The sequence below is a fragment of the Myotis daubentonii genome, chromosome X (genome assembly GCF_963259705.1).
Source record: "Myotis daubentonii chromosome X, mMyoDau2.1, whole genome shotgun sequence".
NCBI lineage: Eukaryota > Metazoa > Chordata > Mammalia > Chiroptera > Vespertilionidae > Myotis > Myotis daubentonii.
The window spans coordinates 43,675,782-43,698,786 of NC_081861.1; the positions used below are offsets into that span (position 1 = coordinate 43,675,782).

The window sequence follows — 23,005 nt, forward strand, 5'->3', positions numbered from 1 at the left end:
GGAGTCAGGATAGTCTCTTCAATAAATGGTGTTGGGAAAATTGGACAGATACATGCAAAAAAATGAAACTAAACCACCAACTTACACCATATACAAAAATAAACTCAAAATGGATAAAGGACTTAAATATACGACAGGAAACCATAAAAGTACTAGAAGAATGCAAAGGCAACAAAATCTCAGACATATGCTGAAGCAATTTCTTCACTGATAGAGCTCCTAGGGCATTGGAAACTAAGGAGAAAATAAACAAATGGGACTACATCAAAATTAAAAGCTTCTGCACAGCAAAAGAAACCATCAACAAAACAACAAGAAAGCCCACTGCATGGGAGAACGTATTTGCCAATGTTATCACCGATAAGGGTTTAATCTCCAACATTTATAGGGAACTCATACAACTTAACAAAAGGAAGAGAAACAATCCAATCAAAAAATGGGCAAAGGGCCTAAATAGACACCTTTCAAAAGAGGACATTCAGAAAGCCAAGAGACATATGAAAACATGCTCAAAGTCACTAATCATCCGAGAGATGCAAATCAAAACAGCAATGAGGTACCATCTCACACCTGTCAGACTGGCTATCATCAACAAATCAACAAACGACAAGTGCTGGAGAGGATGTGGAGAAAAAAGAACACTCGTGCACTGCTGGTGGGAATGCAGACTGGTGCAGCCACTATGGAAGACAGTATGGAGTTCCCTCAAAAAACTGAAAATGGAACTCCCATTTGACCCTGTGATCCCACTTCTAGAAATATATCCCAAGAAACCAGAAACACCAATCAGAAAGGATATATGCGCCCCTATGTTCATAGCAGCACAATTCACCATAGCTAAGATCTGGAAACAGCCTAAGTGCCCATCAGTAGATGAATGGATTAGAAAACTGTGGTACATGTACACGATGGAATACTATGCTGCTCTAAAAAGGAAGGAACTCTTACCATTTGCAACAGCATGGAAGAAACTGGAGAGCATTATGCTAAGTGAAATAAGCCAGTCAATGAAGGAAAAATACCACATGATCTCACTCATTCGTGGATAATAGAGACCATTATAAACTTTTGAACAATAATAGATACAGAGGCAGAGCTGCCTCAAACAGATTGTCAAACTGCAGCGGGAAGGACCGGGAGGGTTGGGGGGCAGGAGGTAGGGGGGTAAGAGATCAACCGAAGGACTTGTATGCATGCATATAAGCATAACCAATGGACATAAGTCACTGGGGGATAGGGGAGGCTAGGGGACTGTCTGGGCGGGGGGGGGGGGGGGGAAATGGACACATATGTAATACCCTTTGTAATATTTAAGCAATAAAAAAATAAATAAATAAAAAAGGTTGAGCAGAGTAATACTCCAATTTTCAAATGTTATTTAAGCATATACTCTCAAATTATGTTTATTTACATTGTTTATAAAAGTAGTATTATAATTTATTATGCTATTATGAAACATGCAGAGTAGATAATTTTAAAAAAATGAAAACTGTGGTACATCTACATGATGGAATACTATGCTGCTGTAAAAAAGAAGTAATTCTTACCATTTGCAACAGCATGGATGGAACTGGAGAGCATTATGCTAAGTGAAATAAGCCAATCAATGAAGGAAAAATACCACATGATCTTACTCATTTATGGATAATAAAGACCATTATAAACTTATGAACAATAATAGATACAGAGGCAGAGCTGCCTCAAACAGACTGTCAAACTGCAGCGGGAAGGCCGGCGAGGGTTGGGGGGTCAGGAGGGGAGGGTAAGAGATCACCTGAAGGACTTGTATGCATGCATATCAGCATAACCAATGGACATAATACACTGGGGGGGGGGGGTAGGGGAGGCCAGGGGATTGTCAGGGGTGGGAAAAAAAGGAGACATGTAATATTCTTTGTAATACTTTAGGCAATAAAACAAATAAAAAAGTGCAACAAATTCAACTTAAAAAAATAAAAATAAAAACATAGCATGGTATTAAACAATGATTGGGTTACCAAAGAGATCAAGGAAGACATTAAAAACATCCTGGAGCCCTAACCGGTTTGGCTCAGCGGATAGAGCATCAGCCTGTGGACTCAAGGGTCCCAGGTTCGATTCTGGTTAAGAGAATGTACTTGGTTGTGGGCACATCCCCAGTAGGGAGTGTGCAGGAGGCACCTGACCAATGTTTCTCTCTCATCAATGTTTCTAACTCTCTATCCCTCTCCCTTCCTCTCTGTAAAAAAATCAATAAAATATATTTTTAAACAAAAACATCCTGGAAATGAATGACAATGAAAACGCAACAATCTGAAATCTATGAGACACAATAAAAGCAGTCCTCACAGGGAAGTTCATAGCTCTACAGGCCTACCTCAAAAAAAATTGTAATAAATTGTCTAACTTTACAACTTAAACAAGTGGTAGAACAAGAAAAGTCCAGATGAGCAGAAGGAATGAGAGACTAATGATCAGAGCAGAAATAAATGAAATAGAGAAAAAAATACAAAAGATCCATGAAACCAAGAGCTGGATCTTCCAAAGGATGAACAAGATTGATGAATTTCTAGTCAGGCTCACCAAGAAGCAAAGAGAGAGGACCCAAATAAACAAAATCAGAAATTAAACAGGCAAAATAACAATAGCCCCCACTGAAATACAAAGCATTGTTAAAAAATACTATGAACAATTCTATTCCAACAATCTAGAGAACCTGGAGGAAATGGACATATTCCTAGAAAAAGATAACCCTCCAAAACTCAATCAGGAAAAATCTAAAAACCTGAATAGGCTGATAACTTTGGAAGAAATTGAAGCAGTCATCAAAAAGCTTCCAGCAAACAAAAGCCCAGGGCCAGATAGCTTCACGGGGAGTTTTATCAAATAGTCAAGGAAGAAAGAAAACCTATTCTCCTCAAACTATTTTTAAAAATTCAAGAGGAAGAACAATTCCAAGCTCATTCTATGAAGCCAGCATCGCCCTAATACCCAAACCAGGTAAAGACAACACAATGAAAGAGAATCACAGGCCAATATCCCTCATGAACATAGATGCCAAAATCCTCAACAAAATTCTAGCAAATCGGATTCAGCAGTACATCAGAAAGATCATACACCATGACCAAGTAGGATTTATCCCGGGGATGCAAGGATGGTACAATATCCGCAAATTAATAAACGTGATACATCACATAAACAAATTGAGGGATAAAAATCACATAGTCATATCAATTGATGCAGAAAAAGCATTAGACAAAATCCAACACCCTTTCTTGATAAAATCGCTCAACAAGGTAGGAATAGAAGGATCATACTTCAACATAATAAAAGCTATATATTACAAACCCACAACCAACATCATACTCAATGGGCAAAAACTCACACCATTTCCCCTGAGAACAGGAACAAGACAAGGAAGCCCACTCTCACCACTCCTGTTCGACATAGTACTGGAAGTGTTAGCCATTGCAATTAGACAAGAAGAAGGAATTAAAGGCATCCAAATTGGAAAAGAAGAAGTAAAACTGATCTTACTCGCAGATGACATGATACTGTACATAGAAAACCCTAAAGACTCCATCAAAAAATTATTAGACTTAATAAATGAATTCGGCAATGTGGCAGGATACAAAATTAATGCCAAGAAATCTATGGCATTTCTATACACCAATAGTGAACGTACAGAAAAAGAGACTAAAAAAGCTATCCCATTTACCATTGCACCAAAAAATTAAGATGCCTAGGAATAAACTTAACTAAAGAGGCAAAAAACCTCTACTCAGAAAACTACAGGACGTTGAAAAAAGAGATAGAGGAAGACATAAACAGATGGAAGAACATACCATGTTCATGGATTGGTAGAATCAACATCATTAAAATGTCCATACTGCCCAAAGCAATCTATAAATTCAATGCAATCCCCATTAAAATACCAATGGCATATTTCACACTCCTAGAACAAACTTTCCAAAAATTCATCTGGAATAAAAAAAGACCCCGAATAGCTACAGCAATCCTGAGAAAGAAGAACAAAGTAGGTGGGATCTCAATGCCAGATATCAAGCAGTATTACAAAGCCACTGTTCTCAAAACTTCCTGGTACTGACACAAGAACAGACATAGAGTGCGCAGACCCGAGGAGCCTGCGCGCAGGCGCGCAGGCAGGCGCGCAGGCGCGCAGGCAGGCGCGCAGGCGCGAGGGATGCGGTCTGTTCCTCAGGCGCGCAGGCGCGAGGGATGCGGTCTGTTCCTCCCAGAGTGCTCCGTGGCGCTTGGCGCACTCTGGCCCGTGGGCTGGTGGGAACGGGCCAAAATGGCAGCGGCCGGCGCCAGGGCCACTAGGCTGCTCCTGCTCTTGCTGATGGCAGCCGCAGCCCCCAGCGGTGCCCGGGGCCGTGGTTGCCAGTCCGGGGCTGCTCCGAGGGAGGCTGGGGTGGAAGGTCCAGATGAGGCCTGTGGCACCGTGGGGCTGCCCTGGAGCACTCATTTAAGATCGATGACAGCGCCCACTTCTGGAAGCGCGGCTCCATACTCTGGAACCAGCAGGACAGCACCTTGTCCCTGTCGCAGCTGCAGCTCAGCTAGGAGGAGCGGGGCCGACTCCGGGATGTGGCAGCCCTCAATGGCCTGTACCTGGTCGAGTTCCGAGGCAGCCTGGCTCCCCTGATGGCCCAGAAGCTGGCGGCTACGTCTCCTCCTTCGTCCCCGCGTGCTCTCTGGTGGAGTTGCACCTCTCGGATCAGCTGACGCTGCTTGTGGATGTGGCCGGCAATGTGGTGGGCCTGTCGGTGGTGACGCACCCCGGGGGCTGCCGGAGCCAGGAGGTGGAGGACGTGGACCTGGAGCTGTTCAACACATCTGTGCAGCTGCAGCCGCCGGTCACGGCCGGTCACGGCCCCAGGCCCAGAGACTGCGGCCTTCATCGAGCTTCTGGAGATGGAGCAGGCCCAGAAGGCCAAGAACCCACAGGAGCAGAACCCTTTTTCGCCAAATATTGGATGTACATCATTCCTGTCGTCCTGTTCCTCATGATGTCGGGAGCACCGGATGCCCGGGGCCAGGGGGGCAGTGGGGGTGGGGGTGGCAGAGGGGGCAGTGGCCGTTGAGGGGCGCGGGGCTTCCCTCCTGCCCAGAGAGCCAGGCCTTGCTCATCCCAAAAGGATTTGCTGGCCCCTCCCCCAGAGCCTCTCCCCAGGGGCCCCTGTGTTCCTGTCTGGAGGGCGGTGGGGTTCTTGGCCCTGCTGCCCCCTGCCTGCCCCCGTGGCCCCAAGGCTTCCCTCTGACCCCTTGTCCTGTCACCCCCAGCGCCCCCAAGCCCTGCAGTCCGGGAGCTCACCAGCTCCGTGCCTTTGTTCTCACCCTGATTCCGGCTGGGCTCCATGGCCCCTACCTCATCGGCCACACGCCTGTCCCTGTACCCTGAGGGCACAGCAGGACGGGCTGGCATGGGTGTGAGCGACTGGCTCCGCTCCTCCCTGGCCCTGCCCTCGGGCCTGCTCTGCCCCTTTTCTGCCCAGGATGCCAGGCCCCGTGTCTACGTCAGCACAGAGCAGACGGCTTCCGTGTGCGCAGGCCCGGCCTTCACTCCCGCCGCAGGCTGCCTTCGCTGGGCCGCGGGCCCGGGTGAGGACGCTGGGCCTCTGCCTTTACACCACCACCCCCGCCCCCCCCCCCCCAGCTTATCTAGTTAAAACCATTGAGAGAATGTACTGAAATATTTGAAGGTTTGAAAGTTACCATTTCCAGCAGCCAAGTGCACTGTGGACTTGGCTCCTGGTGCATGTGTGTGTATACGTGTGTAGCATTGTTGAATCTCCATGTTCACGTTGTGAATTATGCAGAAACCCCAGAAGATGGCCCTTGTTGTTGTCATGGCTGCAGGACACTCCTCCATGCTGTGTGGCAGTTGATTAAACTGGTCCCCAATGTTCAAAAAAAAAAAAAGACATATAGATCAATGGATAGAGAACCCAGAAATCGACCTAAATCAATATGCACAATTAATATTCAACAAAGGAGGCATGAACATACAATGGAGTCAAGACAGTCTCTTCAATAAATGGTGTTGGGAAAATTGGACAGATACATGCAAAAAAAAATGAAACTAGACCACCAACTTACACCATACACAAAAATAAACTCAAAATGGATAAAGGACTTAAACATAAGATGGGAAAACATAAAAATGCTAGAGGAATCCACAGGCAGCTAAATCTCAGACATATGCCGAAGTAATTTCTTCACTGATACTGCTCCTAGGGCAATGGAAACTAAAGGGAAAATAAACAAATGGGACCATATCAAAATAAAAAGCTTTTGCACGGCAAAGGAAACCATCAACAAAACAACAAGAAAGCCCACTGCATGGGAGAACATATTTGCCAATGTTATCACTGGTAAGGGTTTAATCTCCAACATTTACAGGGAAATCATACAACTTAACAAAAGGAAGATAAACACCCCAATCAAAAAATGGGCAATGGACCTAAATAGATACTTTTCGAAAGAAGACAGAAGGTAGGCCAAAAGACATATGAAAACATGTTCAAAGTCACTAATTATCCAAGAGATGCAAATCAATACGACAATGAGGTACCATCTCACACTTGTCAGAATGGCTATCATCAACAAATCAACAAATGGCAAGTGTTGGTGAGGATGCAGAGCAAAAGGAACACTCATGCACTGTTGGTGGAAATGCAGACTGGTGCAGCTACTGTGGAGAACAGTATGGAGTTTCCTCAAAAAACTAAAAATGAAACTTCCATTTGACCCAGTGATCCCACTTTTAGGACTATATCCCAAGGAGCTGGAAACACCAATCAGAAAAGATATATGCACCCCTATGTTCATAGCAGCACAATTTACAATAGCTAAGATTTGGAATCAGCCTAAATGCCCATCAGCAGATGAGTGGATTAGAAAACTGTGGTACATCTACACAATGGAATACTACACTGCTGTAAAAAAGAAGGAATTCTTACGATTTTCAACAGCATGGGTGGAACTGGAGAGCATTATGCTAAGTGAAATAAGCCAGTCAGAGAAAGATAAATATCACATGATCTCATTCATTTATGGAATATAATGAACAACATAAACTGATGAATAAAAAAAAACACAGATCCAGAGACAGAGAAGCATCGATCAGGTGCTTAAACCTCAGAGGGAACGTAGGGGAGGGTGAGGGTAAGGGGGAGAGATCAACCAAAGGACTTGTAGGCATGCATATAAGCATAACCAATGGACGCAGACACCAGGGGTGTGAGGACATGAACGGGAGTGTGGTGGGGGGTGGCAATGGGGGGGATAAGGACCTTTATGCAATACCTTAATCAATAAAGAAAAATAAATAAACAATAAAAAATTTTTAAAACCCAGCATCTAAACAAAAACAAACAAAAAAATAATTTTAAAACAACACCTGAAAAAAAAACATGATAACAATAACAATGAAGGAATTTGTAGTATCTGTCCTGTTGCCCAGGGCATTGCTTTTGCCCCGAGGGGTCCAAAAAAAAGGAAGTTACAAGTTACCCTGATATTTCAATGATATGTTATCATAGATCCAAAAAGATAATGAGCTCAGTTAAGATTGACCTTGCCAAAAAACAATACAGGCCTAGGAGATGACTACCTACCATAACTGCTTTTAGTTAAAAGTTTTCATTTCTGACCATCCTTGTGGTTAAACTGCCATGCAGGCCTTCCCTGAGCTTGTCAGGTCATGTGGCCCTTTTGTCCACACAACTAATTTGAACTTTTAACTCTTAGAAACCTCAATTTCCAATAATAACCAAAGTAAATGACCAGCATTCCTTAGATTGACTTTAATGAACACAATTTATTTATTTATTTATTCATTTATTTATTTATTTATTTATTTATGTCAAGCCTCACTCAAGGATATTTTTCCATTGATTTTTTTAAAATATATTTTTATTGATTTCAGAGAGGAAGCAACAGGGAAAGAGAGCTAGAAACATCAGTGATGAGAGAGAATTATTGATTGGCTGCCTCCTGCACACCCCCTACTGGGGATCAAGCAGGCACCCCCAGGCATATGCCCTGACTGGAATCAAACCCGGGACCCTTTGGTCCAAAAGGCTGATGCTCTATCTACTGAGCCAAACCAGCCAGGGCTCCATTGATTTTTATGGAGAGTGGAAGAGAGAGGGAAAGACAGAGAGAAACATCGATGGGAGAAACATCCATGTGTGAGAAACACATCGAATGGTTGCCACCTACATGAGCCCCCAACCAGGCCCCAAGCCAGGGAGTAGACTGCAACCAAGGTATGTGCCTTTGACTGGACTCGAACCTGGAACCATTTGGTCCACCAGCCAACAATGTATCTACAGAGCCAAACCAGCTAGGGCTATGAGCACCTTACTGCCACGTGTCCAAAACGGAAACCATCCCCACACCATGATATTTTGAATTTAATTTAAAAAATCAATTTGCAATGAATATTATAAAAATTAATATATTACTCACAATTCTGTGTATTTGAATATTTTCCACCTAAAAATTCTCACGAAAAATGATGTTAAAGTTGGTCAGGGCTGCCACTTAGAGAAAACTTTTTTTTAATAGACGCGCATGGCATGCTGGGAAGGTCTGCTGCCTGTGTCTACAGACGCTTATGGCACACAATGGGTTAAACATGCTCTTATTTTCAAGCAACACATTTTCAACGAAATAGAAAGAATATACCAAGAGTTCCAAATCTGTTTTCTAGCTTTTTTGTATTAAGAAGCTCAAAGTAGGTACACTTAATGTTTAATAGCTGAAGTGAGTTAATTTTATTTGCTCACATGGCTAAGGGTTTTCTGTTTTGTTTTTTCCTTTCAATAAGGGTTACCTCCCCAAAACTTGCAATTTAAAAGATAGCCTAGATAAAAGTTTTAGACCAGGTACTTGCATTTCAAAAGTCCTAGGAATTTGGTTTCATAAAGTCAATTATCTATAAGCATTTTGAGCCCCATAGGAATGTTTTAGAAAGGTAAAAGCATTTGCTGGCTTGAATTGTTTCTGGAGCCACACCTCTGACCCTGTGAAGATTTTATCTGTAAAACAAGGGAAGTCATTTCTAGTAAATTAAGGATAGGCAAATGTTGGCAAAGGACTAAAATTCATTCATCCAGTTTTTGGAATGTTTCTTTCCTTTTGGATGTATTTTCTTTCAGGCTCTGTAGCAATTACAGAGAGATCTAGTTTACGCGTAGCATATAGCTGAGAGTCATTTCTGAGCATCCAAATGGCTTGCAAGTGTGGAAAAGACACTGCTCTAAGGAGGCCTCATTCTCCATTCACTTCCCCTGGGAAACAGCAAAACAGATCTAACTGCAGGATAGCATGAAACTTAATGGTGCCACTAACTGGCCAAACCTCTCCATTGCCCACATTATAGTGGGGCCAGGCTATGTTGCAAAAGAAGCTTCAGGGATTCAGGGTCAAATTTCACTCAAAGGGGCATTTCAAGGCACTGTGCACCAGTTCCCCATCTATGGCGACATATAAATTCCCAGTGGAGAGTTAGAAGTGGCCCAGCTAGCCTCTGGGCTGTCCTGGGTCATTGTTGTCCTATGATCTGAATACCACGGTAGCCCAGGTCCCTTTTCACCTGGCAAATACAGTACCTGGGGCGTGAAATTTTACCCTGTGTCCTGAGGGCAGACTTTCCAACACTTCCCATGACGGCCAGTCACGGGGAGGATGGACTCACTCCGTTCAGTCAAGTGGACTCCACTCCACAGGGATATCCTGGCATTCGGGTGCCACCCAGCCATATAGGTTTTCCCTGTGTCCTGAGGACAGACTTACCTATGGTTGCAGTGATGGCTGGGCACAGGAACAATGGACTTATTCTTCTCAGACATGTAGACTCCACTCTACAAAAATCCCAAGCGAGGCGTTCCTGCTTGCCGGCCTCCGGACTTAGTTAGCCTTACTGGAGGTCCCCCCTATGGTATCTGTCAGTACAAGGGGTACCTAATATCTCCATGGTCTTCGATGGAACACTCGTCCTACAACTCTAGTTTGCAATTGTTGGGCTAGTGATCTGTAGTCCTGCCTTTCATGTTTCCAAAATCCTGATCCCTTAAGAGGCCTAGGAGAGCAGCTGTCCCTCAAAGGGAAGAAAGAGTCGCTATTAAGTTATCCCTGAGGTTCTCATAGAAGTTGGAAATAAAGAAAGGGTGGTTAAAAGAGTGTAGAAGTTGAGAGTGGTCCCCTTCCTGGTTTCAGGGACCTTAAGGAGTATACAGAAAAGGTGTATTAAAAGATAGGAGCCCTTGCCCAGCCAGCATGGTCAGTGGTTGAGAGTCCACCTATGAACCAGGAGGTCACGGTTGGATTCCCAGTCAGAGCACATGCCCGGGTTGCAGGCTCAGTCCCCAGTGTGGGGTGTGCAGGAGGCAGCCTATCAATGATTCTCTCTCATCATTGGTGTTTCTATCTCTCCCTCCCTCTCACTTCCTCTATGAAATCAATAAAATATGCATTTTTTTAAAAAAAGATGAGAGGCCTACAGGGATCAGAAAAGATTCCTAGTGACCTGTGTCTGGGCCAGCCAGACATAGGCAGCACCTCAGGCTTTGAAGGAAAATTTTGTTGGCCTTCTTTAGGAAAATTGGAAACTGCCAGGTGTCCCTTATTTTCCCAGCTGGATGAGTTTAGGCTCTCATTTATCTAGCACAGTGGTTCTCAACCTTGGCTGCACATTAGAATCACCTGGGAATCTTTTTAAAATCCTGATTTCTGGGCCTCATCCTCCGGAAATTCTGTTTCTTTGTTACTAATGTTGTGGCCCCACCCCATAACAAAGAAACAGAATTTCCGGAGGATGAGGCCGAGAAATCAGGATTTTAAAAAGATTACCAGTTGATCCTAATGTGCAGCCAAGGTTGAGAACCACTGATCTAGCAAAAAGTCCTCCTCAGACCCTCAGAAAGCAATCCCAATTAAAAAGCCAAAGCAAAAAAAAGCAGCCACCCATTTTTCTTTCTGTTTTCTGTCCTTAATTACCTTGACCCTTATCTATAGCCTAGAGTCTCAACTCTTAACCTTGGGGATTTCAAAAAGCTCCAAGAAAATCAGCCTGAACTTAAGCAAGACACAAAGGAAAAGAAAGGGAAGAAAAGAACATCCTTCCAGTCAAACGGCAAGAATCTATCTCTCTCTCTCTCTCTCTCCCCTCCCTCCCTCCCTCCCTCCCTCTCTCTCTCCCTCATTCCCTCTCTCCCCACCCCCCTCTCTCTCTCCCTTATAACTAGTAACCTGACAGGGAACAGCCGCAGGGAAGGGCCTTGTGTGATTTCACAGTGCTCCTGGGTGCATGGACATTGTCTTGCAGAGGGTGGGGTGCCTAGTAGAAACTTCCCAGGTGCATGACCAACTAATCCTGTCATGGGAGTCTTCTATCCGCAAGCACCATAATGGCTTTTAAATGCTGAACCCATGCCCTCACAGTGCAGCAATACACAGAGATTGAGAAAAAAAAAAAGCCATGGCCAGAGGAAAAGACGCAGGAGGAAATAGAACGCAGTCATGTCATTCAAGCCAAGGTGGCGAGGACAACTGGCTTACCATTGAGGAAACGAACAAGAACACTCCGAGTCATGCAGCACCCAATTTTTTGTAGGCAGTGAAAACAGGCACCACATGTCTGACCGGTGGAGTCAGGTGAAACCTGGGTTCAGTAACCTCCGTACTTGAATTCTCGCTAGGAAAGAATCAGAGCAAGACCCAAACTAAGAGAACATTTATTGGGTAAATTACAGATATAGAAAAAGTAAATCCCAGAAGAAATAGGCTTAGGAAACAAGTTATGGAGGTAAAGGAAGGGCCCTTGAAGCTTGTGAGTGAGGAAGCTAATGGTAGCGTGCCTGGGGGGAGGGGGGGTAACGGGACAGCACCCAAACACTTTCTTAATGCTGGAAATACAACCATGAAAGACAAAAACGTACCTGTTCAGATGGGCTCACATTCTAGTGGGAGAGACAGAAAAATAAGACCAATAAGACATGAATATCATGGTAGATAATGATATGTGCTATGCAGGAAACCAAAGGCAAGGGGTGGAACAGGGCATGGGAAAGGTGTGGGGATTTGCACCTTCAGGTGTGTTGTGCAGCAAAAGTCCCACTGAGAAGTTGAAATAAGGACCTAAAGGAAGTGAGGGGAAGGGATTGCCCTGTGGAGGTGTGGGGATGAAAGTTGCTATGAGAGTGAATATCCTGTGCTTCTTACTGATGCCGTTACGTAATCAGACAATCAATGGGTCTGCACTGCTTGTCAATACTTGAGCCAATTAAGCAGACACAGGGTTGAATCATATATGAGCGTTTATTCCACTACTGCCGGCAGTATGGGAGAGCAGCAGGTCATCCACAAAAATCTGCTCTACGCCCCCCCCACCACCACTACCATAAGCCAACTGCTTATATCAGGTAGCAGGACAAAGATTACAAGGGGAAGTAAGCAAAAGGGTATGCCAAATGGGCAGTTTATAGGTAATGCAGGCTGGAGATCTGCTTAGTCCTGCAGGTGTGCAAAGGCTGGGGGGGTCTTCAAAGGGCTAGCGGCTCTGGTTTCTGCAACAAGGTTTGCTCATCTTTCCATTATAATAGCAGCTCCCAGATGGAGAGGATGGGCCACTTTTCCAAGTGAGCTCCCAGGTCCCAGGTGCAACTCCCAGCCAGGTTGTTAAGTTGTAGGAGTTCCTTATATATTTTGAATCTTAACCCTTTATCAGATATATCATTGCCAAATCTGTTCTCCCATATAGTTGGGTCCCTTTTCATTTTGGTGATGGTTTCTTTTGCTGTGCAGAAGCTTTTTATTTTGATGTAGTCCCATTGGTTTATTTTCTCCTTAGTTTCCTTTGCCCTAGGACAGTGGTTCTCAACCTTGACTGCACATTAGAATCACCTGGGAATCTTTTTAAAATTCTGATTTCTGCCCTAACCGGTTTGGTTCAGTGGATAGAGCATCGGCCTGCAGACTCAAGGGTCACAGGTTCGATTCCGGTCAAGGGCATGTACCTTGGTTGCCTGAGGTAGCTGATCCATGTTTCTCTCTCATCATGTTTCTCTCTCATCGATGTTTCTGACTCTCTATCCCTCTCCCTTCCTCTCTGTAAAAAATCAATAAAATATATTTAAAAAAAATAAAATCCTGATTTCTGGGCCTCATCCTCCGGAAATTCTGTTTCTTTGTTACTAATGTTATGGCCCCACCGAATAACAAAGAAACAGAATTTCCGGAGGATGAGGCCCAGAAATCAGGATTTTAAAAAGATTCCCAGGTGATTCTAATGTGCAGCCAAGGTTGAGAACCACTGCCCTGGGAGATGTATCAGTAAACATATTGCTATGAGAGATGTCTGAGATACTGTTGCCTATGATTTCTTGTTGGGGTCCAGCCTCAGCAGGTCCAGGGGTTCCCCAAAGGTGTGGATGGAGTCGGTGAAGAAGGAATGACACGGAGGCAGCGTTCAGTTGATCAGCAGCCTAGCCAGGTTATCTAGTCAGGGTCTCCAGCCAGGTTCTGTCCAGGTTCTCTCGCCAGGTTCTCTAGCTAGGTTCTTCAACCAAGTTCTGTCTTTATTGTCATGTTACATCTGTATTTCTATCAGTTGATTTTAATCCTATCCATTCTATTCCAAAGGTTAGGGCGTTTGTTAATCTAGTTCTGTTGAGTTTAGTCCTGTTTGGTTAATCTCTGTGTTCCATTATAAGGGCTATTCCAAGGTCACTGCTCTACTGATAAACTACAAGGAAGTGACTAAAGGAGATTATCCTACTCAGTAAAGGTTATGTCCTCCCAGCCTCGCTGCTTGCCTTCCCTGGGACTGCCCTGTGTCAGTGGGTCTCCAGGAGTATAGGCTTTGGTGCTTTCCCTGGTGGGCAGACCCCTGGGGATGTGGGCCCAACAAGTCCCTAATTTATTGCCAACAGTTTTAGTCCAAGTACTTCATAAGTAGTACATGGTATTTCTGTAAAACTAGGGGATATTACTGATTCATTCCCTTCCTTAGTCCTGTTAATTCCTAACTCCAGAGAAAAATCCCTACCTGGGGAAACAATCTTTCTCGGGGAGATGGCCCTGGTTAAAACACATAGCGCTGAGAGGGGGAGCAAACATATGCCATATACACCAGGTCCCTTGAAACATAAGCTGTGCAGATGTTTATTCCCTGCAGTGACTGTGTCAAGCAGCAAGGGTGGACCGGCTTCTGGCAATTTCTTCTAGGAATTTTATAGTTTCACAACTTACATTTAAATATTGTATTCATTTTGAGTTTATTCTTGTGTAGAGTGTAAGTTGGTGGTTTAGTTTCATATTTTTGCATGTATCTATCAATTTTCCAAGCATGATTTATTGAAGAAACTGTCTTGACTACATTATATGTTCTTGCCTCCTTTGTCAAATATTAATTGAGTAATGGCTTGGATCAATTTCTGGATTCATTGTTGTGTTCCATTGATCTATATGCATATTCTTGTGTCAGTACCAAGCTGTTTTGGTTACAGTGACTTTGTAGTATAATTTAATATATGATTTTGTGGTCCCTTCAACTATGTTCTTATTTCTCAGAATAGCTGCTACTAATGGGGGTCATTTTTGGTTCCATATAAATTTTTGGAGTATTTGTTCTAGATCTATCATATATGCTACTGGTATTTTAATAGGGATTGCATTGCATATATAGATTGCTTTGGGTAGTATGGACATTTTAATTATGTTAATTCTACCAATCCATGAAAATGATATATTACTCAACTTGTTTATATCTTCTTATATCTCTTTTGTCAACATCCTATAGTTTTCCAAATACAGGTTTTTACCTCCATAGTTAAATTTATACATGGGTATCTTAATTTTTTTGATACAGTGGTAAATTGGATTGGTTTTTGTTTGTTTGTTTCTCTTTCTGTGACTTCATTATTAGTGTATAAAAAAAGCCATAGATTCTGGATGTTAATTTTGTATCCTACTACATTGCTGTATTCATTTAATAAGTCTAGTAGTTTTTTCTATGGAGTCTTTGGGGTTTTCTGTGTACAGAATCATGTCATCTGTGAATAGTGACAGTTTTCCTTCCTCCTTGCCAATTTGGATGCCTTTCATTTCATTTATATATATTTTTGTTTATTGATTTTTTACAGAGAGGAAGGAAGAGGGATAAACATCGATGAAACATCGATGAGAGAGAAATATCGATCAGCTGCCTCCTGCACACCCCCTACTGGTGATGTGCCCGCAACCAAGGTACATGCCCTTGACCAGAATCAAACCTGGGACCCTTGAGTCTGCAGGCTGACATTCTATCCACTGAGCCAAACCGGTTAGGGCTATTTCTTTTTTTTTAGAGTGTGAGAATTTATTTATTTGTTTGTTTATTTTTTATTTTTATTTTTTTAGGGCTGACATATGAATTTTATTTTATTTTTAATTTATTTTTTAATTTTTTTATTGCTTAAAGTATTACAAAGGGTATTACATATGTGTCTTTTTTTCCCCCACCCTTGACAATCCCCTGGCCTCCCCTACCCCCCAGTGTCTTATGTCCATTGGTTATGCTTATATACATGCATAAAAGTCCTTTGGTTGATCTCTTAGCCCCCTCCCTCCTGCCCCCCAACCCTCCCCAGCCTTCCCGCTGCAGTTTGACAATCTGTTTGAGGCAGCTCTGCCTCTATATCTATTATTGTTCAAAAGTTTATAATGGTCTCTATTATCCACGAATGAGTGAGATCATGTGGTATTTTTCCTTCATTGACTGGCTTATTTCACTTAGCATAATGCTCTCCAGTTCCATCCATGCTGTTGCAAATGGTAAGAGTTCCTTCTTTTTTACAGCAGCATAGTATTCCATTGTGTAGATGTACCAGAGTTTTTAATCTGCTCATCTATTGATGGGCACTTAGGCTGTTTCCAAATCTTAGCTATGGTGAATTGTGCAGCTATGAACATAGGAGTGCATATATCCTTTCTAATTAGTGTTTCTGTTTTCTTGGGATATATTCCTAAAAGTGGGATCACTGGGTCAAATGGGAGTTCCATTTTTATTTTTTTGAGGAAACTCCATAGTGTTTTCCACAGTGGCTGCGCCAGTCTGCATTCCCACCAACAGTGCACGAGTGTTCCTTTTTCTCCGCATCCTCTCCAGCACTTGTCATTTGTTGACTTGGTGATGATAGCCATTCTGAGAGGTGTGAGATGATACTGCATTGTTGTTTTGATTTGTCTAGAGAACAGTCATCAACAAGTACTACCAATACTGGTAGGAACTGCCTTCTCAGCAAAAATGGAGTACATGAGGATGCAATTCTCGAACATAGTTGTGGTGGAGTGACTGTTCGATGTGAATTTTGCCTATCACTAAATTTCTCTGGTGAAAAACCATCCAATGGGAAATTTACTCGATGTTGTAGCAAAGAGAAAGTCTGTCCAAATGATATACATTTTCCAGATTACCCAGCATATTTAAAAAGATTAATGACAAAGATTCTGACAGTAAAAATTTCATGGAAAATATTTTCCCCATAAATAGTTCTTTTGCTTTTGCTTCCATGGGTGCAAATATTGCATCACCATCAGGATATGGGCCATACTGTTTTAGAATACAAGGACAAGTTTATCACCATACTGGAACTTTACATCCTTCGGATGGTGTTTCTTGGAAGTTTGCTCAACTCTATATTTTGGATACAGCCGAAGCTACAAGTAAAAGATTAGCAATGCCAGAAAACCAGGGCTGCTCAGAAAGACTCATGATCAACATCAACAACCTGATGCATGAAATAAATGAATTAACAAAATCATACAAGATGCTACATAAGGTAGAAAAGGAAACCCAATCTGAAGCAACAGCAAAAGGTATTGCTCCCACAGAAGTAACAATGGCAATTAAATATGATCGTAACAGTGACCCAGGTAGATATAATTCTCCCCGTATAACTGAGGTTGCTGTCATATTCCGAAATGAAGATGGAGAACCTCCTTTTGAAAGGCACTTGCTCATTCATTGTAAACCAGATCCCAATAATCCAAATGCCACTAAAATGAAACAAATCAATATCCTGTTTCCTACATTAGATGCAATGACATATCCTATTCTTTTTCCACATGGTGAAAAAGGCTAGGGAACAGATATTGCATTAAGACTCAGAGACAACAGTGTAATCAACAATAATACTAGACAAAATGTAAGGACACAAGTCACACAAATGCAGTATTATGGATTTCATCTCTCTGTGTGAGACACGTTTAATCCTATTTTAAATGCAGGAAAATTAACTCACCAGTTTATCGTGGATTCGTATTCAAAAATGGAGGCCAATCGGATAAATTTCATCAAAGCAAACCAATCTAAGTTGAGAGTTGAAAAATATAGTGGTTTGATGGATTATCTCAAATCTAGATCTAAAAATGACAATGTGCCGTCATCTTCTGAGGGTAGTCCCGGAAATATGCAGCAACAATATCAGGATGCTATGGTAATTGTAACAAAGTATGACAAGCCCAATTTATTCCTAACCATGACATGCAATCCCAAATGGGCAGATATTGCAAACAGTTTACAACGTTGGCAAAAAGTTGAAAACAGACCTGACTTGGTAGCCAGAGTTTTTAATATTAAGCTGAATGCTCTTTTAAATGATATCTGTAAATTCCATTTATTTGGCAAAGTAATAGCTAAAATTCATGTCATTGAATTTCAGAAACACGGACTGCCTCACGCTCACATATTATTTATATTAGTGAGTCCAAATTACGTTCCTCTAATTAATTCCCTTTCAATGTGCACAAATTTTGTGCACCAGGCTACTAGTCTACACTAATAAAAGACAAAGATGCTAATTGACCGTACCTTCACTACACACATCCACCAATCAGAAGAGTATGCAAATTAACCCAACAAAGATGGCCGTTAAATTTGCATACTGCAGGTGGGGCGGGTAGCGTAAGACTCTGCCTGCGGGATCCAGGCCTCTGATCCGTGACCTGGGGAGACTGTGAGAGGGCACAGACCAAGCTGAGGGTCCCCCCCCCAGTGCACAAATTTTTGTGCACCAGGCCTCTAGTATATAAAAAAGCCTATGTGGTCACGGTGTCCTCAAACTGTGACGCCCTCACGCCACAACGAGCAATCACCAAAATGCTGTGTGGGCAGCGGGCATGTGTGTGTGGGTTGGGACATCCTTGCCCAGATGGGGTTTGTATATGCTTCCAATATATTTCTACATTTTTTTTTTACTAAAGAAGCCATTTTGTCCTCAAGATATTCTTCAAACTTCCTGAGGACAAGAACCCACAGGAAGAAAATCTGCACCCTAAACACCACGTTTCACTGGCAAACTTCAGTTTTAGGTTACCAAAAATTTTGGAAAACTCTGAAAAAGCTTTATCATATAACCTTTACTTTTGTTTTATTTATAACAACCTTGAGATTTTGAAGCCAATTTTTATTATCCCAGGCATTTTCTTGGCAAACTTTGTAACAGGGATAACTCATCGGCCTTCAGTGGCTTTGATGTGAAAGTACCATTTTATTTTATTTTCCTTTATAAAAACAGGAGTTCCCCCCCACCACCACTGCTATTTTGAAGCCGGCTGGAGGGTATTTCCACTGATCTGTTCCTTCCAGTGTTATAGGCAAAAATAGAACATTGGGGACTAGTTACAGTTATGACAAATATCAATCATGCTCTGTTAGCCATGATTGCTTTTTCTGGATATACCAACATGGCTGGGAGTCATATGCCCCCTGGACCTGGGAGTCAACCTTGGGATGTGGTCCATTCTCATTCAAGAACTGCCCATTATCAGGGAAACATTAATCTTGTTGCCCAAACAATGGAGTCCCAACCCAGCCTGCATTGCTTACTTCTCCATGCCTGTAATTCCTACTTCCCATTTAATCTTTGTCCCTATATTCATAAAGCAGGGAAGAGCAAACTAAAGTCCCCAAAAGATAGAAAGCCAAAAGTACAACACAGACGGAAATCTCAGTAGCTAAGAGTTTCTGGTGGCTGACGCCCTGAGAGGTAGAGCAGGAAGAGTCCCCAAGATTAAGAATTCTTGGCTGCTGCTAAGACATTCCTGCCATCTCTGTCACGTGTTCAGCCTCACCACACATAACTGGGCTTCCCCAAAGCGGGACTTGCCCCATCTTTAAACAAACAACAGAGACACAAAACATCAACAGAAACACTCTTATACAGGCATGCACAATGTACTAAAATTACAACACAGAACGTGCTTCATTAAAAACAACAGCACAGCAGAGCAATGTCTCCTACCCCTGGTACAGGAACTGCCCTCCCCAGAACCTCAGCATTCTCCCCAGTAGACTATGGGAGAATGTATTCCCTAGACTTAGAATTTCCGTTTCCCATCCTCGGCAGGTCCGTAGTGACTGTACATTCGTGCTCAACCCCCACCCCCCATATTGGAGATGTCTCACACTCCCTGAGATCCACTTTGCCCCTCTCTGGCCATTTCCTTTGTCAGAAAACAGAACCACATATCAGAACTCCACACTCACTTTATGTCCCAGACCTTTCCCAGTCACATATACCCGGTCTCCAGGGATACCCAACCACCAAAACGTCACTTAGTCCAATTTACCATTTTGGCCCATGCATGTGGCTTGCCTGTTTGGCAAATGTTAGTATATCCCCCTTGTGTTGTTTCCACCATCTTCCTAAGAAAAATAGTCTAGGGCCTATTTTATGGCATCCAAGGGGAGATGGGGCTCAGGCCAAGAGGCTAACTCCCTTTGTCTAGGCAGTGATGGCAAACCTATGATACGCATGTCAGAGGTGACACAAGAACTCATTTTTTTGGTTGATTTTTCTTTGTTAAATGGCATTTAAATATCTACACTAATAAAAGAGAAACATGGTAATTGGCGTACGACCACTACTCTTTTCATTGGCTAATCAGCAAGATATGCAAATTAACTGTCAGCCAAGATGGCGGCTGGCAGCCAGGCAGCTTGAAACTAACATGAGGCTCCCTTGCTTCAGTGAGGGAGGAAACCAACGTTCCCACCTGCCTTGCAGGCCTCTGAGCCTGCAGTTTGAAACATTTTAGCTAAAAAAAAACAAAAAAAACCAGAAACCAGCTTTCAGCGAGCTGGGATCTCAGAGCTGGAGTCAGAGCTGGAGTTATACATTGTTTCGAACCGAAACAAACCAGATACCTACTTTCAGCAGCTGAAGCATAAGAGCTGGAGCCTCAGAGCTAAAGCTGGCCCAGAATTAAAAAAAGAAAAAAGAAAAAAAGGAGCAGTTGGGAGCTTCCGTCACCTGCCAGCCTGAAAACAGCCCTCAGCCCCTCACCCAGACAGGCCAGGCACCCCAGTGGGGACCCCCACCCTGATCCAGGACACCCTTCAGGGCAAACCAGCCAGCCCCACCCATGCACCAGGCCTCTACCCTATATAGTAAAAGGGTAATATGCCTCCCAGCACTGGGATCAGCGGAGCTGCAAGGCCTCCAGGCACTGGGATCAGCATGACAGGGGGCAGCACCCAAACCCCCTGATCGCCCTGCGGCTCTGTGTGTGACAGTGTGTGGCGCCCCAACCCCCTGATCGGCCCGGCTCTGTGTGTGACAGGGTGCGGTGCCCCAACCCGCCCCTCCCCCCCACGGGCCCTGCTCTGTGTGTGACAGGGTAGAGCCATAACCTCCCCATCGGCCCTGCCCTGAGTGTGAGAGTGGCGGCATCCCAACCCCCTGATCGTCCCTGCTCTGTGGGTGATAGAGGGCAGCGCCCCAACCCCCCTATCGGCCCTACTCTTTGAGTGACAGGGGGGAGCTCCTCAAGCCCCTGATGGGCCCTGCTCTGTGTGTGACGGGGGCAGCGCCCCAACCCCCGGATTGGCCCTGCTCTGTGCATGACAGGGGGTGGCGCCCCAACACCCCAATCGGCCCTGCTCTGAGCCCGACCAGGGGCTGCACCTAGGGATTGGGCCTGCCCTCTGCCACCTGGGAGCAGGCCTAAGCCAGCAGGGCATTATCTCCCGAGGGATCCCAGACTGCGAGAGGGCACAGGCCGGGCTGAGGGACCTCCCCTTCCCCCCGAGTGCACAAATTTTTGTGCACCGGGCCTCTAGTATAAAATAAATATCAAAAATATAAATCTTTGTTTTACTATGGTTGCAAATATCAAAAAATTTCTATATGTGACATGGCACCAGAGTTAAGTTAGGGTTTTTCAAAATGCTGACACGCAGAGCTCAAAAGGTTCGCCATCACTGGTCTAGGGAAATCTTCCTAGGACATGTGCTATCAGCCAGGTGTACATCTCTCATACCCCCTCCCAGCCCCCACATCCTGTTTGCTCTGGGAAAATTCAGTAGCTGCCTGGCCACATGCCGTTTCTTTTCTATGAAGATAAATCAGAGGCATGTTTCTTACATGTTATTTTGCATTTTTTTAATTTTAGTAGTCCCATGATTTTGATTTAGCAATGACTACGGATTTGGGCATCTTTTTGATGTGCCTATTTGAAAAGGAAAATGGGGGGGGGGGCTTGCAACCTAGTTCACCATCAGGTTAAAACTGTAGTCTTACTTCCCCACTCTGACTGACTTGGGTGGATCTGCAAAGCCTAACCCCAGGGCCCCCCAAGACTGACTTGGGTGGAGCTGCCAGGACACTCAGGGGCCACCACAGGAGAAGATATATATGTCAGAGCCTCCCCATGAGTTCAGTTCAGGCTTTGGATCTGGAATTCCCCTGGACTAGCAGATCTGCGAAATAAAGGTTAAACTTTCCTCCCTCAGAATTCTGGCTGATCCTTCTCCCATGCATTCTGCCACAGCATATTGGCTAGTTGCAAGGAGGGAGCAATGGGGTTGTAGCAGGAGCACCCCTGTGTGTGAGTCCATCCTGTGCCCGCCTGCTTCACAATGCCTACGCCATTTAGACTTTGGTGTCCTGGCACAATGAGCAGTTATTAAACCTGTGTCAGTCCAGGAAATGGGGACAGAAAAGGGGCTTTGACGTGGATCTCTGCATGGGGAAGTGGCCACTACTCCCTAAAGTGAACGATAAGAAACAGTGGGAGGAATCCAGCAGGGCAGCCGAGATCCACAGCCCTGGGATTGGTCAGGTAATTCTACCTGGAAGGAGGCGGAGGCTCTTCCAGGCTCCACTTTAAAGGTAGGGAAGTTGTGGCAGAGCCTTAAGCCGTCCCTTCACCCCCTGGGAGTTGAAGGCAGTTGTGTTTTGTGCGATTTCCTGTGTTGACCTGAAATGCAAAAAGGCAGCCGCCTGGCCCGGACAAAGCACCTCGGGGTCCTCACTATCCTCCTCCCTCCTGACCGGAATAATCCCACCCACCGCTGCCCAAACTGCAAGGGAATGAGTGGCAAAGGGGCCCGAGCCCACGGCTGGGAGCAGCCAACAGCAGTGGCTGGGGAAGCCTGGGCTCGAGCAGGTCCTTTGTGGCCAGGAGAGGAGCCGCGGGAGATTCCAGGAGCCGGGGGCCAGCAGGCCCGTGGTGCTGCGGTCTTCCCCTCCCTCTCTGCCCCACACGCGGCTCCCTCATGTGAACATGATTTTGCAAGAAGAGGGAAGGAGTAAATCCAGGCCCCAGTCAGGCGGGAGAAACCTGCGAGCGGCTCTGACTTCGGACCCAGCACCTCCCCGCCCCCCGCCAGGCGGTGTGGACGTCCAGGGCTGCAGCCGCGGGAAAACCGAGGACGGGGCGGGGGCTCCCCAGCAGGTCCTTGGGGAAGAGCAGGCGGTGGCGGGGCGCCGGGAGTGCTGCTCTTGGGAACCTGCCTCTCACCTGAGGAGGGAACAGTGAAAGTCTGATGCCCTCGGACAAATGAATGATGCAAACTTGCAACATCAACATCGTTTTGAAAGCATCACTTGTTTAAACAATTTTCCCTCCAGTTTTGCGACCATTGAGCGGTAAACTTTCCGTTGTGCTGTTCCTTCTTTCGCATTCGCCGTTTGCCCCCTTGCTCGCAGGGAACCTACAAGGGGGCCAA

At 44.5% G+C, this 23,005-nt stretch overlaps 1 pseudogene; it reads left to right on the forward strand.

The window, feature by feature from the left end:
* The first annotated feature begins 4,254 nt into the window (after positions 1-4,254).
* Positions 4,255-5,909, forward strand: LOC132223986 (ER membrane protein complex subunit 10-like; annotated as a pseudogene).
* The last annotated feature ends 17,096 nt before the right edge of the window (positions 5,910-23,005 follow it).